The following is an 18,588-nucleotide window of genomic DNA, read 5'->3' on the forward strand; positions in this document are numbered from 1 at the left end:
ACTTTGCAGCTTGCAACGTGACCTCACAGTGTCCAGCTATTCCCTCGAACCTCAGAGAAGCAGAACCTGCAAGGAGACAAAAGGAACATCATTAGCAGCTGCATCTTACCTGCAGTCTTCATCTTTAAACACTCGCAGCTACTGAGAACAGCTTCCTCGAATCTGCACGCCTCCCCGACAGAACGACCTGAAAGAGGAAGATAGAGGCAACATTAAAGAAAGCAGCAGAGACATTTACAAATTACGAACTGCTCAAAAGGCTTACCTGGCTGGTCGCCTCTCGGCTGGCACCACTCCGGACATTCCACTCGCGCTGAAGAACACTGCGACCTACAAGGAAGGAAAACACAGGTTAGCAAAGGCAAGACTCGCAGCGCTGTGCATAGCGCTTACTTACCGCATCATAGCGCTCTTAATGCGCCATCATTTATCAGCGGGGCTCAACCAAGCCAGTTCGCCGCGCTGAAGCTCTGCATACCTAAGGGAGAAAAAAGAGACATTTAAAAAAAAGAAAGGCATGCAGGATAGCAACAAAACTAAAGAACAGCAATAAGACCTACCTGAACAATATCAAACGGCCCGGCGTCAGTGAAGTAACTGGACCGCACTCGCCCATGAAAGACAACGCGCCCCTGCAAAGAAGACAGGACGGAGAGCATGCCTAATTCTACCACAAGGTGAGGGGAGGGTGCCAGAGGGACTGAAATCATACAGGGGTGGAGGGAGGATACTTACCCCAGTCGGTCAGTCTTGAACATAGTCCTCCTGTATTTTCAGACAGAACCTTCCCCTCAGACCACATCAGGGCAAAGCTGAGAAGCATACCATCGAGTAACCCGGCTGGGTGGCGTCCCTGTGGATACCAGGTGAGCGTAACACATAAGCTTGGAGAAGGGAGCCCCGTGCCTGTTTGTGTTGAACAGCATAATGCAAGGTCTGAGCCTGGCAGAGGGGGACCTTTATATACTGTTTTGAAGAAGTCATAAACATCGAAGGTTTTGATCCCGATTGAGGGCAACCTTGCGAAAATCATAGTTAAAATACAAGGACCAGGAAGCCTTACGAGGGAAGTCCTCAGAAGAGAAAAGTGAAAGGTTTACAAGCTGTCTAATCAAGCAGAAGGTTGTTTATCTAAAAAGAACTGTGAGGGCGTGTTGTCAGAACTACCAAGACCAGAAAGCATTGCACAGGAATAGCCGAAGTGGTCATGTTGAGGTAGAATCAAATCCTCAACACATTTGATTTGAAAGACTTCGACATTTGTAAGGACTTGAGCCCGGTAGAGGGGAGTCCTGAGAGTGGTGCAGAGTGGTGTAAAAACCTAGGGGAAGGGAACCCTGTGCAGAAAGTGAAAGAAGATTTGAGCCCAGCAGAGGGGAATCTGCAAACACTTAAGTCTGTGAAAAGCTTGAGCTCAATTGAGGGGAACTAATGAACAGTTAGAAAGCAGAGCAGGCTGCCGAGGCTGCTCGCCTAAACTGAGTGTGTTCAAGTATTTCACCAATGCCTGCGTGCTGTCCAACGTGGGGAGGAGGAGACTTTCACCCAATTTTGCCATGCTGACATTTTGTTTCACACTATATTTTTCCCTTTTGAAACCATTTCCTTACACACATTTAGAAGAATAAGAGTGAGGGCAGGCATAAGGTTTTCTAGTTAAAATATTATTTGGACAAGATTGACCATACTTTTTTTGTTTTTATTTCGATGGTAGAGCTTGCTCCCATCTTAGAGTTAGGGCTAGTTAGGAGTTTTTAAAATCCCTGAAATATAAATAATGTTTTTTTTCCGAAACTAACTTTGGTGTCTGTCGTTCATATGATACCATGCCTTCATCACACATCCTTGATCCCAGGCCAATATACTCCTCTATTCCTCACACAGAGCTGTTTTTCCAGCATCTTCTGACTCTGCACCTTGGACCCTGGCCTGTCTCCGAGGTAGCTTGATTGGTTTTAATAAGAGTCTGATGTCCATCTTTCCATCATGGCTGCTTTAGCCATGTTATGTTTTCTTCTGCAGTAAGCTGCTATATGTCTCTTCTACCTAGCGTTTCTGCGTATATACATTCACTTCGTTTCTACTCACTAATTCTTTTGGTGCATATGACTTCTTCGTATCCGATTATAAGTTTACCTTATCATTCTAGTTACATCTTCATTATTAAGTGCTTGTATATTGTTTCAGTACGTCTTTGTATCTTTCCCTTATGACGTCACTCTGCTCGCATCAGATTTCACATATGGCTCTTTGATTTTTGTCTTCAATGAAGCAGCTGAAGATGAACCCAACAAAGTCCTGGTCCATCATCTGGTACATGGCCTTTGTGCGCACATCCACAAGGGATGGCCAGACAGTGATGTGTGGATGGGAGTGATACCAGCCGACAACCCTCATGGGGCAGCCTGTCATTTCCGCTAATTTCTCTGCTTCAGTAGATGCAGCGGACAACTGCTCTGGAGATATCTCCACTCGATCCTTCCTCTTGTCTGAGTGCCGAAGGATAGTGACAGAGTGAATGTAGACTAGTCGACAAGTGTCAACCTCTCCAATGGAGAGCCCCATCACCTCCTGCTTCTCGGTGCTCAGCGCATGGTTCAGGCACACCAGGAAGGTGTCTCTCCAGGTGCGCAGCCTGCATCGCCATTTGCCCGGATGTGGTGGGGGTACCTGTGGCTTGCAAGCCTTGGGCGGTGTTCTGGTGTAACTTAGGCATCAACCCAGGCTGTCAACCCACTGTACTCCAGCCCTCACACTTGGCTAGGGACTAGTAGTTCCCATTAGAGGAACAGAACCGGAAACACCATCGCTATTGGATCCAGTTCCTGGGGGTGGACCAGTTGCGAGAGGATCACCTGGATGGGGGGTCCTCGGGGAGTGGAAGCGGGATGCCGACGGGTGAGATACAGTACCACCTTCCTTTTAACACCTTTTCCCCATCCTACCCCGTAGGATATGTAAAAGCTCTATTCACCCCTTTCCTACACTAACAATTTCTTACACAGCGAAAGACAACGAACTAACACCAGAGCCATTTACCTGATATGTCCCACCCAACACAAGGGTCAAGCAGAGTCAGGCAATTGCTGATAACTTTGCACACCTGTCGGCCCTTTCCCCTTCCCACAGGGATAAAAGGCAGACCATGAGAGCACACTTTGAGAAAGGCCGAAAGCACGAGAAAGCAGCTATTCCTGGACGGTAGTTCAAACGAAGGAGAAAGGCTGGGGAAACCGAACGGACGTCCAGGAGGGAATTGCACTTGCTCTTTTCAACCCAGACCCGAGAAGCCTTCGATAAAGGAAGAGTAAGACCAGGAATTGCAGCTGGCGATTGGTGTGGCAGATGTCAATGGTACACAGAGCCCTCCCTCACTGATAGCCATGGCGGGCAAAAGAGATTGCTACTGTGTTACCGTCCTTGACTCCAGCAGAAGAAAGGCCAACGAGTTCAGCACAGCCAGTGAGTTGGAAGAAACTGATAGTAAACCGGACTGTGTTAAGCTCAGGGTTGCATTGGCAACATTTGCATAAAGAAAAAAACATTTAAATAGACAGAGGTCTTTTCTGAGCAAACCAGGGTATTAGGGTTAGAGTGGTCTGGCACCGCATGGGCTCTCATTCAAAAGACTAACGAATGCCCCGTTCCTGAACATGGAGGATGTGTTGAACTGAGAAAACTACAAGAACCAAGAGGCCACAAGGGAGGCCAGTGAAATATGTCAAAATGGTCATACAAGGGTTGAGTCAAAATCCTTTATACAGTCAAAAGTCTTTGATACGTGGTTTATTGAAAAGCTAACTGAACTGCATTGTGGTGACAAACGTGAACCCGACTAAGGGATGTCCACAGTGAGTTGTTGGTCTGAGCCCGATTGAGGGGGACTGACATTGTGTGAGGGATCGGAGCCCGGCTGAGGGGGATCCTCAGGGGAAGAATAATCACCCGACGTGAAGAGAAACAGAATTAACTTTTGTTTGTTGTTTGTGATGCATCAGGCCCTCTGAAGCAAGAGACTTTGCATAAAGGGACATGGGCATAGAACGCCCTGATATGAGTAAAAGGAACTGTAAACTCGGGCCGGAGATGCCCCAGAAGTGTGCTGGGCTTGAGAGCCTCACCTTGTCCCATGCTTCAAACGTGGGCAAGGGAGACCCGGCTATAACAACCTGATTTATCCTTTTGAGAACACTTCTTTCTTTCTTTGTGAACATTATCCCACACTATTTTGTATTTAGAGGTAAGGACTGGCAATAGATTTTTCTTAGTATAGGTCATTTTGATTTGATTTGGTCTTAGATTTAGGTTTAGATTAGGCGTGTATCTCACCCATTTCTACAGTTTAATAAACACCCTTGAACTGGGATCACTTGTGTCTGTCTTGCATTGATACTATGCCTTCCTTACACTGTCTTCTCCTCCTTAACGTTGAAAAGTAACTATTTCAAAATTCCACTTGCACAACCAACCTTACATGCTTATATGGGAAACCGTATTGAATTGATAAACAAAAACCTTCTTGGAGAATTTTGATGAATATAGCAAAATTACATTAATTTTGGTACTGCTATATATGGATAATGATTATTTCTTTACAGTTCTATTAATATTTGTGCAATGATCAATGAAATTAATTTTGGTTCATTGATGCAACATTATGTTCTACTAATAATACAGAACACTTTGAACCATGGACTCTTGCATGCACATCATGAAAACTTGATATTGGAAGAAAGAATAGTTCACTGTTGGTGGTGATCTTTTTTCTATGTTGATTAGTTAGTATGTACTTATTTTCATAATTCAAAACGTTTAATTTAGTTTGCATGTCAGAGGAGCCCGGGTGGTCTATAGAAAGCCTATTTCTGGTGTGTTTTGACATTAGTTTATTCAGTCAGAGGCAATTTTTATGTTTCTCTCTTGAAGTCGGACATTCTAAATGTTTTTTTATAATGGAAATATATCATTTGCAAAATACTTTTGATCTTTATATACTTTTTTACATTTTCACATTTTACATTTTCATTCTTTTTTGTTTGATGTGTAGTCAATTACAAGTCTTAAAAAGTGACTTGGTATAAGAAACGTATCCAATTTTTGTTATGCTATTGCTTGATGCTATGATTGCTACAATTCAAATGTTGGATTTATATAGCAGGGCCCTGATTCATGGAATTATTTGCGTCGTAAATCGGGACATTGCATGCCAAACCGTATGCGAAACTCAGTTTGTCGATTCATGGCATCGTCTGCACAGGACTTTTTCATACTTTGCAAGGACTTCACGCAGGTTTGGCACGTCTCTACGAGTGGCCGAGTGCCTTGCAGGAGACATCTCACAGAGCTTGGGCATGGCCTGTGCATAGACTGGAGTAAGGGGCAGAATATGCAAAATGTGGAATAACAAGGGAAAATGTGGGTGCTACAAGGGACGGCCCACAGGCAGTCCATCGCACGCCACAAATGCGTATAACCTAGCATATTAACCTAGCGTGCAAACTCTCGTCAAGGAAATGGCCATGCAATGCACTCGATCTATCTGCCACCGGAAGGCAGGAGTACAGAAACTTGCGGATAGTAATCTCGGCGCAGAGGTAAGATTGGGTGTCGGATTTATGGGTGCGTGCATGCAGTCGGGGTTCTGATCGCACTTGGGGGTGCTCGTAAGCAGTGTAGCAGGGTGCAGGAATGGTTTGCGGTGGTTTGCACGCTTGTGTAGTGGGAAATAACTATTTTTACGATATGGAATACACATGTTGAGGGGTGCTGGGAATATTTACTGGGGATCCCACGCACTCCGGCCAGGGTGCTGGCCTGGTTGGGGGAGGTCGCAGGCTGTTTATCCAGGGTGCATTGCTATGCGTGCGAGGAGTGCGCAAAGGTCTGTTTCCATGGCTGGAATCGCTTAGCATGTGGGCATGTCATGGGCGTTCTGGCTGCGACTTGCACATGGGGCTACTTTGCGTGGACAATTCCATGAAGGCGCGCGGCGTGCAGATTTTCCTATGCGTGAAGGGCCGCACAGAGTTGTTTTCAACGCGGAGGCTTTACCGGATCTATATGCCCATTTCCTTGAATCAGGGCCCTAATGTATACTTTGGAGTCTGAATGAACGCTCAAGAGCCTGAGCAGAATGGCTGCATATCTCCAAGGTTTCTGTCGCTGATGGGCATTGTGTGATTTATAACACAAATTGCAAGGTTGACAATGAAGACTGATGTGCATATCCTGGCAGTTTGCTGGTGTCCTTATATTTTAAATGGAGGCACATTTTGCTGATTGTTGGTAACTTATTTCTGGCATGAAGAGCTTGACAGGGGAAATCGCCTAATGTAAGCCGGCATTGTATTTCTTCGACAGTAAGAAAATGTAAACGTAATAAAGCGGAAATAAGCAAATTCTTCAAGAGTAAGAGACAGTGTGCTGCTGACGGACCGAACGGTCAGATTGGAAAAGAAGTTCTGTTGATATCAGCCAGGGATTTCTTTCACAACCAAATAATTGAGACTTAGCAGCATATGAGTGGATCTGATAACCTCTATCTTTGCTCTGCTGCTCCTGATAAATTCTATTAGCTGCTTTTACTGCAATCATTTTTAGCTGAATAAATTAACTTAATGTACATGTAATGAAATGGAAAGACATCCTTCTCTGGTCAGTAATAGAGCTGTTCTGACATGAAGAAGCAGTGAGTAAACGAACAATTCCTAATGATATAAATGAAGCATGGGGGTGCAGGTGAAAGGCTCTGTTAATGTTATTTTTGTCATTGCTCTGCTGCAATCTTTTCCCAGATCTAAATGGAGATTTTTCTTTTATTGATGAATGCTATTTTTACTACAGTAATTGTGATGCAAAACAGAGGCTGAATGAATTAAGCTCATTTACCCCACTAGTGGCGCTGAATTCCTTTCTCCATCTGTAGTCTATACACAATTAGTACCCGGCGAGGGGGTTGTGGCTGCCTACCAGCCAATGAGGAGACTCGGAACAGGGTCCTTACCACACATAGAAAGACCCTGCACCGATCCTCCTCAGAGTGGGAGGGCCACCATCTTCCCTCACCGAGATGGAGGTAAGTCCACTCTCCTGTGACCCTGTGCCCCCATGACCCTTTACCGCACCACCCCTTTTCAACATATTTTAGTTAGCCTCCTAGTGTACCGACGCATCTCGCCTCACGAATGGCCACCATGGAAAGCGAGAAGGGACTACGAGTAGTTCCCTTCTTCCTAATCCAGGACGGCCATCTTTTTTTGTAGTTTTTCCTCAAATCGAGAAACAGTTTACATGCCGTTTCTCTACTTCAGAAAAATATACTAATAGTACTGTGGTACAATGTGCTAAAATAAATATCAACAGAACCCTTGGGGGTGGGGGGGCATTACCAGACTGGTAATTCCACAGGGCTTATGTTGACTGATGCCATGGGGCATTCCAGATTGGTAATGCCCACTCCACGGGTTCTATTGCTTGAGTGTTTGTTACCATAGCTCTCACCATTTGTGTCACAAAGGCGGGTGTAATCACCCGATTTTGTTTTTGGCGGGTGAGACGCCCATTGGAATGAATGGGCTTGCAGGAGGCTTGGCGCATAGCTCTCAACCATTTATGTGGCAATGGCGGGTGAAAACACCCGATTTTGTTTTTGGCGGGTGAGAGGCCCATTGAAACGAATGGGCGTGCAGGAGGCTTGGCGGGTGAGGCAGCTGTTTACAAAGCGGGTGACACCCGCCAAAAGCGTGTGAGTTGAGAGCTATGTTGGCGGGTGAGTCAGCCCTTCACAAGGCGGGTGACACCCGCCAAAAGCGTGTGAGTTGAGAGCTATGTGTTACACTCCTGCTGCTGGTTTATTCGTTGCCCTATTCAGTTGTTCATACCAGTCGCTCAAAATTGGGGACAAAAAAGGATGCAAGTTTTTACCAGTATGAGCACAAAGGGTTGCGACTACTGTGGGATGAGTTGAATCAGTGACACCACTTCGCTCACTCTAAACTTAATAGTACTCATGACACACTTAATCTATTCTTTAATCATATACCTGGGTAACTGATGCCGGGCAAGCTGCTATTAACATCTTTGAGGGTAGATCGCTGCTAAATGTGGTATTGCAACATTGATTTACTCATTGCCTGCAATTATTGCCATAAAATCCTTTGCATGCATTATGTGCGGGTGATGATCTAGAGTGAAAACATGCTGGATTTACTACCCGATAAAATAGTTCCTAACATCCTTGTGCTATTTGCCTCCTTAAGATTATAAAATTGCCGGCCAATTTCTTCTTTAAAAAATCACAAAATTAGTAGCAGTCACTGCCAGGGATCAGAATCGCAAAGTCATTTGAACCCTGTATTTATCAAGATAAGCATGGATCTCATTAAACCAAAAATGACCTCTTTTGGAGCTTCATGCAAAAGAACAAAGAGGAACCCACCTTCACCAACCTAATCTCTTCCAACACCTGTCTTTAATAGAATACTTGAGGAGCTAAGGACATTTATGCGTTTGATAGCAGGGACCAATTCCAGACGGTCAACAATTGATGAAAAATTGAGCAAGTATGACGGAAGCCAAGCAGAACTGAATCAACGATTGAGCAAGGTATCTTCACTGAAAATACACTGTGAGGATCTGGAAAAAAGAAGCCGCAGGAATAACCTGTGCATGTTTGGTGAAGGAGGGCAGAAGGCAATGGCCCTTTGACATTTCTGTCATCCTTTCTTGTGAATCTTCTTACGTTCCCACCAGGTCTCTCCTTGAATATACAGAGGGCACATTGCTTGGGTAATCCTAGATTCTCCTTTAGGATTAAACCTAGAGGGATGATGCTTCTGTTTCTTTAACACACCCAGCTTATGCTTTTCAATGCAGCCAGATAAGCCAGACATCTCAAGTGGTCAGGAAGTAGAATAGTTTCACTCTGAAGATGTTTCCAAGGTCAAGGCTGAAAAAAGGTAAGCATTGTTGTCAAGCAGGGGCAAATTCAGGCATCTAGGGGTGAGAAATGTTCTCTTCCATCCGTGTTTGTTTTAGGTTACCTTGACGACTAAGAATAGAACCTTTGAGAATCCAGATGACTTCCATAAATTCCTGGCAAGGATCAAGGTTGAAGAGGACAATATATTGGCTCTTCGGGTGCAGAATGCTCTGTACCTCACACCTCTGATCAAATTATTCTTTTTCTGTATTAAATTATTAGGGAATTGCTATGTTTATTTTACTACAATGTGGATTTCTCTCTTAGGTAACATTTTCCAGGAATTTGCTTATACACTTTTATAGTGTTATATATCAGATTTATGTACATTTCTAGTTTACTATTACCTCTATTTCATTCCTTTAATCTTTCTCTAGATCAATTTGTTACTTGTGCCTTTATAACATTTGTATTTGTGGCTTTGGTTCACTCCTACATGTACATTTACCAACGGAAGGAGATGTCATTTTCAAGTTTCCCTGTTAACATTGCCTACCTATTTTTATACAGTCTGTATTTATCATTGGAATCTAATCTATAAATTATGTTTGCGAATGTCATGTATTCATGTGTCACACTCTTTTTATGTTTACTTCTTTTTCTTATTTTGTATGAATTATTTTGTCATGTTTCTTATTAAATAATCTCTTTATATCTCCATTTATATTGTACTAATATTTAATTTGGCTCACAACCCTAATATATGTTTGAGTTTTTTTCTTATACCAACCTTTCCAATCCAATTATGGTCCAAATAGTTACTTCAAATGTTAGAGGCTTGGGAGGTGTTATTATAAGACAAAAGATGTTGACAAATTTGAATCGGTTGAAGGCCTCCTATGTATTAATTCGTAAAACCTATCTATTGGATACAGAATCTTTAAAGATGAAGCTATGTTTTATAGGTCTGTCTACTGTAAGGGAGACATTATATCACACGTATGACACTGACACACGAGGTACAAGTTTCAAAACCTTTATTCAATTTTCGGAGTTTGGAAAAAATCCTTTTCCCTATAGCTATGATGGGAGTAGTCTCTACCAACAAATAATAAAGAAAACACAGTCCCAGTCAGTCTTTGTCAAATCAAAATGGCCTATACTAACAAAACCTAATGCCTGCCCTATCTCTCCTACAAAAAGTGTGTAATGGGGAATATGTATGCAAAGAAAAATCAGTGTTATAACATAAAAGATCAAAGTGGCTGAGTTGCTCTCCTCCCCACATTGGACAACACAGAGTAAGGCGGCCCCCGTAGACAGGATGACACACTCTGGCACAGGTTCTGCCCCAGGTTCTCAAAACAAAGGCAGTTCAAAACGTGGATTGATTATTCTAGCGTTCCAAAGTTCTTTCACAGTTCAACAAAAGGTTCACGTAGATCTCCCTCCGTCGATCTCGGACCTCTCAAAGCTTTAACAGTTCACATAGGTCTCCCTCAGCCGGGCTCGCACTCTCAATCAACAAGTACCTGATTCAAAAACAGATGTCCTTCAGTCGGGCTCAGACCTTGCAATCACATCATTTGCGGGGGTTCCCTTCCCCCAAGCTTAATTCACATTAGTTAGGGGTTTATTTCCCCTAACTCGTTACACTTCTGGTCTCCCTCAATCGGGCTCGGACGTTTCACTGATGTCACAGCCTTTCAAATGTGCGAGGATCTCCTATAGACCTCTGCAGGACCATTCGACTTTCTCTTCAGCTCACACTCTTATGTTATTTGCCCCAGTGTCTCTTGGTCTTGGTAGTTCAGTACCATAAGCACAAAAGTTCAAAGAAATCTTTCTCTTCAAGCATTCACCTTTTCACTTCCCCTTTTGCCGGGGTCAATCTTGACCATTGTGCATTTCAGAGTTTGTTCACTTTGCCACTTTATAACAAAACATTTCACATTTCGCTGAGATATTTGAGTGGGCTACTTCCTTTCACGGGACCACGCCGGGGCTCTGTATCACTAACTTCACAGTTATCAGCCACTTAAAAGTTCATCAATGGTTAGCTTTCTTTCACGTCTCATCAGCACGTGCGCAACCTTTACTTGGGAGATATACTGTTGCAGCTTCAATCTTTCCTTGACACAAACTCACCGGATGTGCGTGTTCCTTTCTTGTCTCTGCGGCTTTGATTCGGGAGTAAAGGTTAATACCATATGTTTGGCCTCGCATCCCCAACTCTGTTGTTCACCTGGGAGGGTCGCTGGCATCCTTGAAACACAATGCAGGTTTCTTCTTGTCTGCAATTTGGCTTTCTTTGTGTCTCCTTCACGGTTTCCTGGATACAACAACCTTCTGCAGGGATCTTCAGGGTTTCCCAACCCTTTGCTCTAGTATCTCGATCGGCCGTCCTGCTCCAGTAGGTTTGCCTTCGCCCTGGAAGATCTGCTCCTTCTTGTGTACGACTTTGCTCAGAGTGTCTCTCTAAGTCAAGTGGCCCGGTCAAGTGGCACAGCGAGTAGAGCGCTCGCTTTGACATCTGTGCAGAGCTTGCTAACGCAGGTTCTTATCCCTGCATGGCCTAACTCAGCCTTTCATCCTTTCGAGGTCGATTAATGAGCACCACACACCGTGGGTAATAATAAGCAGCACTCAGATACCTGAGGGTTCGTAGCGCTTTATAAATGCTAAATTATTATTATTATTATTATTATTATTATTAAGTTCCACCTTGTATCTATGTGGGGAGAGCTAATGTGTATCAAATGTATGTGATTAAAGGCAAGTGCCTGACTTTTCCTGCCCGATTAGCAGGACATGTCCAATGTAATGCTCGGGTGTGAGTCTGTCTTTCCCCAGAGCGCACTGCCCGTGTGAAAATGTTTGTGTAGGGAAGGGGGCGGGTGGAGTGGAAGTCTCAAGATATCCTACCTGGTAGGATGGGGTTAAGGTGTTAAAGGGGAGGGGGGATACTGCACCTCACCAGTGGGTGTCCCATCCCCACTCCCCGATGTCCCCTCACCCAAGTGATCCTCCTGCACTGGTCCACCCTCAGGAACTGGATCCAAAAGCGATGGCTGTCTCCTGGCCACTTGGATGACAAGTCCCCCAGGACTAGCTAGTGAAACACCCTCTGGTTTCTCACACTACGATTCACTTTGCTTATGGAAGTCACACTATCTTTCATGTCGGGATATAGATCCCTAATGACCAGGTTCCGTGAAATCAATTGGTCTATTTTTCCCACATCATGCTTGTCTTTTGCAACTATGTCAGTAAACTGGTCCATTAGATGACTCAAGGATGGTGAAAGTGGTTGGTGTTCATCTACTATATATACTGAAATCGGGCAACTGCCACAATATCCAATGCTTCATTTAAAGCAAAGAGCCCCATTCAGTTATGAACATAATTCTCAAAATAAAAATGATCAGTTTCTCTGTTGATTCAAAAGCTAAACCGTCTGACTTGTCCCCGATAGCAACAAGTACATGTTTTCTTTTAGTGAAGGTATCAGGCCCTTCAGCACCTGAATGTGTAAATTATTGACTGATGTCACATCCCTATGTATAGCTATGGTCATAGAGGCTGTGACCATAGTGTCTAACAAGTATCTTTTTATTGCATTGTGGTTTACAACAAAACTTTTGTAAGCAAAATAAAAGACAAATAATTGACTCCACCACTACCCCACCCAGTTGCCTGAACTGTCGGCCTCCATCATAGATCAAGGTTGGTGTCATCAGTTGGTTTGATGATGCCTAATTCTTGCAGTTTTCCCCTGTACTTGTCCCCATTTATTACAGCACTATGTCAAAATAATGAGGTACCTCTCGGAGGGTGGTATATCGTGGGCTACTGGTGTAATACCACCCCTCATTAGCTGGTTTGTAAGTTTAATTGCTGCTTCCCATTTTCTTTTTTTTTAACTTACATTTTTATTAGCATTTGTGCAAAACGTTAAGACCTTTGGAATAAAGCTTGTCAACCTCATGACTGTCCATATACACTTTAACTGTTCCCCCCTCGATCAGTAAACATTAACATAGGTTTCCAGAGCATAGGAAATTGGCCCAATAAAGTGGGAAATATGCTATGAGTCCACGTCCTCTACTGGGGATGTCGCAACCGGTGCTTATATATTTCAATGGTGAATCATCCCACTGTGTCTCGGAGATTCTCTACATTGAGCTTGCTGAGGGATCCCCACCCTTTCGCCTTCCCTCCTCTCCCCCCTACCACGCCACCACCGCCCTCCCCCATGTCATACAGGAGATCTATGTCCCTCAAAGCACTTCCCATCCCCATTTCTGTCTCACCACGTCCCAGGCAGCACGAAAGGTGCCAGGGTCATCGTTCACCAGTGCCGTCAATTTATCCATGAGGAACATGTTTTTTACTTTATTCCGCCATTCATCTTTGCTTGGGGTCATCGGACTCTTCCATTTCTGTGCCAGGGCTACCCTCCCTGCCCACAGCATCGTCTCCCACATTCTGGGGTATCTATACGTGTCACTCAGAGGCAGGCCCAGTAACACTGTCAGCGGATCTTGTGCAAGTAATTCCCCTGTGACCTCTTCCATCCATCCCCTCAGGTCTTTCCAATATATTTGTATTTGCGGACAGGGCCACCACATGTGTCCCCTGAGCCCACCTGACCGCATCCCTGCCGACATCACAGGGAAGCCCCTGTGAACATCTTAGATAGTTTAAGTGGGTCTCCATGCCGTCCCTGAAGGACTTTAAAGTTATGCTCCATGTCTGCTGTAAAGAGGATCCCATGGAAAGCTATTCTAAAAACCTTGTTCCATACCTCTTCCGAAAGCTCCTCCCCTGCTAGTTCGTTCCAATACTGAGGGAACCCCCGTCTCTCTGTTAGGTTGTTGGTATTTATTACTTTGTACAACTTTGACACGATCCCCTTGCTTCCCATTTTCTGTGTTCATCTGCCAAGGTTCCTTGCATGCTATTCACCCCTTCTATCACCACTCCATTGCTCCCCCTTTCCATAAACTTCTCCATCTTGGGATCCCAAAATGTCCCCGCTGTCATGCCATCATCCAATCTCTTAGAGTCTCCTCCCTGTCCTCTACCTCATCCTATTCCACCGTCTGACCATCTTCTCTCCTGACTTGCCCTTGCTCATTACCCTTGCGTTTCCTGCTCCACTTTCCCTCCATCGTAGAGGTCCTCTTGCTCTTAACTCATTCACTAGAAATGCATCCAGTGCTCACATCCAATATTAATTGGCATGATGCAAACATTTGTGCCAACCATCCCTGTTACCTTCATATACCTTCCTAGCACTGTCGTAACTACCATGTGATCTTTGACTTCTATTAATCTTAGAGTATATCTGTAACCTTACGTTTTTACCTTTGCTTCCCTTACCCCTACACCGGGGAGGGAGTCTCAAGTTTCCATCATATTTCATCCTAGTGTTGAAGTCACTAGCGTGTTTCCCAATTATTTTTGAAAACTCGGATTCAGTCCACCCATGGTGGTCAAATCCGATATCTGCCCATGCAGTGTTATGATATGATATGATAGGTTATTTATAACGCGCTCAATACCCAGAGGTTTCTAAGCGTGGACCCAGGGATCGAACCTGTGTTGTTCCGTGTCGTCTTGCTTCCAAGGCAAGCACGTTGCCACTGAGCTATCCTCCCGAGACTGCTATCCAGTGCAGTTGCAGACTCTCTACTTTGATGCACCACTTCGTGCCCCTTTTCTGCAGTCCTCCAGTTCAGCCCAGTCTACTGCCTCTCGGGAGTAAGTGTCCTCAATGTTCATAGCCATATTAAGCAAGCTTCTAGCTTTTGGTCCATTAATACGTTTGTATGTTCAGACGTTCATGAAATGTGCCCTACCACTGTTTGGTCAAAATTCCCATCTCTAATGAGTCCAAAACTACACCCATTTTTGGAACCAGATGGTGCAGTCATCCCGCTAGTTATGAGTTATCAAACCTAGGGCCACATTTCATAAGAGCTGGTGGGGAATTGCAGTATGAGGAACAGGAGAGGGTACCTTTGGGAGTTGTGCCAGGGGATGCAGAAAATTGTTTGAACTGGAGTATACCCCAGAGGGTTGTTTGCTGCCACTTGCAAAGTCTGTTTTGTATGCCTCCTACTGATCTAAATAATGCTGCTCTTTGGAATCCCATCTGTCACCTATTACTTATCGGCAATAATATGGCTATACCCGTTCACAATGTTCTCCAATAAATTATTATTCCCTTTTTCAGGCTTACCCTTCTTTTCCCACTGTGATGAAGTCCACTGCCTAACAATGGGGATATCTAGCAGTGTGGCCAAAGAGGCTGGGAGCCTCCCCAAGCTAGCAGGTCTGGGGGTTCCGCTGGTCACCCTCACTTAACACCTATCATAGTACAGTGGAGAGTAAAATGATGCACTAATCAACACCTTTAAGCATAACCCAAGCAGGCCCACAGCTTTGCAACGCAAGAGGCAGAGCAGGCAGGAGAATATCCCCTGCATAAAACAAATCCCATGCGAAATGTGTGGATACACTTGTGACTGTTGTTATTAGTTCTGAGGGAAATATGGATCTGCAGCAAAAGTTGGATGCTAGCACGTTTGCGCAGACAAGAGCAAACCCAACATGGCGGACTAGCTTTTTCAATTAAGGAACATCAGGTGGAGACTGGAGTTGGGCAGGAGGAAGAGGTGGTTAAGGGATCTCGAAGGAGGAGATGAAAGAGCATTTGCAGATGGTTGGACCAGAGTATCAGGAGGAGGTGAATGTTAGTCATCGGGAGGAGGACTTTGGATTAGCATATCAGGAAAAGGTACTAGATGCTGGCAAGATGTTAGCTAGCCAGTGCAAGAAGGTATAAGAGGGCACATCAGGCCCAAGGAAGGGAATTTGGGTGCTACCCTGATCTGAAAGGGTGGAGCCCACGGTGGGGGGAGGAATGAACATGTGGTATAGCATTGGGGAGGAGCAGGACAGCTTTAGAGAGGCTGGAAGAGATGGGAAACCAGGAGCCTAAGACAGGGAGCTGGTAGAATCATCAAGAGCCTGCCTGCCAGAGTCAGCTTAGAGGAGTAAACCTTGCAGGTCACACTTGAGAATATGTGAGAAACTCGATATATCACTGCACCTGCTAGAGGGGACCCAGTACCACCTGCATAGCAAGACAGGAAGCGGTAAAATCACTGCAGGAGGAGCCAACATTCTACAAAGGAGAGAAGAGGGAATAGACTTCAAGGCTATGAACGATGCAGGAAGGGAATCCTCAAGAGCATAGGAACTTTGGGGACAAGGATTTGTGTTTCCATCAGTTTGCTTGGAGAAAGAGAGATACTTTTTAAAAAGACTTTATTTGCATCAGAGTAGGATCAGAGAGCCTTCCAGACTATTTCAAGGAATCCAAATGGTTAGTGGACCATTCTAATTAATCAAAGGAACCGTTGAATAACACTGCTATGTCCTAAAGTCCTGTGGAAATGGGTGAAGGGTGGATGAAAGACACCAGACCTGTTTATCCTTATTCAAAGGAGTATTATAGCAGGAGATAATTTTGGATTATTATTATATAAGTAATGTCTTTTAAATTACTTGATAATAGGTTTTTTTGCTATGTATTGCCTATATTGGAATATTTCTGTCTTAGTATGTCTGTTAAAGGTTTATAACAAACCAATTCACAATTAAAATTGTTCTGTTTGCAGATAATCAATGAAGAAAGAATAAAGTGTATTAAGAAAAGGAAACCCTGGCTTTGTCTTCTCTGTTGATCAAGGCCCAGATCGCGACACCACCAATCTACCTCCTCACATCTTTGCTTTGTCAATACCTTAAGTTCAGTGCATGTGTCTCCTGAGGGTGATGCCTTGCCCTCCTACCCAGCTGTGTATGGTAGCCATCAATTTGAAAACTGTGTTTGCTAAAAGCAAAATTAGTGGGGTGGAGTCACAAACAACGACCTGTCAGGTACATATGGGTGTCTTTGTGAAGTGTCTCTATTTTACAATTCTTTCTATGACCGCTGATCATTTCTCAGATTACACCAAGCATTCCCTTATGAATCTGCCCTTCTAATCAGGGTGTCTCTCCCTACATCCAGAAAAATACATGTGAAGCACTTCTAAAATCACCTTGATTCATCTTATCTCTTCCTTTGTTTCTGCAGACCTCTCTCAAACATCCATCACGGTATTTGTTAAGCTGCATGCATTTAAGACTGTACTAGTATCACTGCCTTTGACTACATGAACAGTGTGAGGGGTCAGCAATGTGAGGCGGACAACCTTTTGATAATTGTTCAAAACATGCCATTTTATTCAATGATAAATTATCATAAATGCCTCACTATCCCTACCGTGCTGAGGATTTCCCTCCCTAACAAAACCAAAGAGAAAGACTCTAACATAGGATGTCTGACCCTCACACTTAAATATCAAATGCACAAGGAAAGTGTATGGCAATGAAATCAACATCAACAATAATATTCAGTTCTTTGATAACCTTTCAGTAACCTGGGTGAACTCCGTTCAGTCAATTCAACTCCAATGTTCATCAAAAGAAATAAGGAAGTCCACATAGGTGAGATTCAATTCTGTTTTTGAAAGATCAGTGTCAAGGTAAGGTTTTGTTAACCAAAGTTCCAACAACAACAAAGCTCTTCTTGGTGAAATAAAGACTTTCCACTTCCTCAGAATGGCATCAATGTTATTTATTTTATTTGTCATTCGTATAGCGCAATGAACCCGTGGGCATCTGTGTGCTGTTTTACATGGGGGCAGTGGTTGCCTTAAGTTACGAAAGGTTACAGTCATAGGTAATGCAATAGTTACAGGTAATGGTTACAATGGTTCAGGTTGCAATGAAGTTATGTAAAGCTAAATATCTAACAGGGTGGTTATGGCAGTGCCAAGAGTTGTAGGGTTGGGTAGGATGAACTAAATTTGTGGGTCTTGTAAGCCAGGTTTTGAGGCCTTTGCGGAAAGACCAGAAGGATTTGTCAGATCTTAGGAAAGACCAGAAGGATTTGTCAGATCTTAAGATTAGAGGTAGGGCATTCCCGAATTTGGCCGCGATCACTGGGAAGCTCCTTCCTCCTGCTTTCTGGCGCATGTATCTATGAATGTCATGTAGATGTGAGTAAGCAGCTCGGGTGAGTCTAGAAAATTGTGTCTTGGAGATTATTCTGGACAGGTAGGTGGGGGCGGTATTTGAGATGCATTTGTGGGTCAATGCTAATGTTTTGAACATGATGCGTTCTTGGACTGTGAGCCAGTGGATGTTTCATCTGACTGCGGAAATGTGGTCTTTTTTTTAGAGATGTTTTAGCACTGCTCTTACAGCGTTATTCTGAATGACCTGGAGTTTTTTTTAATGTTGCAGCATTGGTACATGCAAAGAGGGAGTTGCAGTAGTCAATCCTGATAGTATAAGGGCTCTAGCGATGCAGCTGTCTGAGGATAGGAATGGCCTGCAGGCATTGATCAGTTTTGCAGTGTGTGCTAGTGCTGATACAATAGCGTTTACCTGTCGAGTTAGTGATAACGTGGAGTCTAGGTATACACCCAAGGTCTTTACCACTTTGGCCACGCTGATTGTATTCCCTTCGATGGAAAAAGCTTTGGATGATTCACTGAGTGTGTTTAACCGATCTAATGTACCAATGAGGACTAGTTGGGTATTCT

Source organism: Ambystoma mexicanum, chromosome 5q (assembly GCF_040938575.1).
Source record: "Ambystoma mexicanum isolate Mex_15411 chromosome 5q, UKY_AmexF1_1, whole genome shotgun sequence".
Taxonomy (NCBI): Eukaryota; Metazoa; Chordata; class Amphibia; order Caudata; family Ambystomatidae; genus Ambystoma; species Ambystoma mexicanum.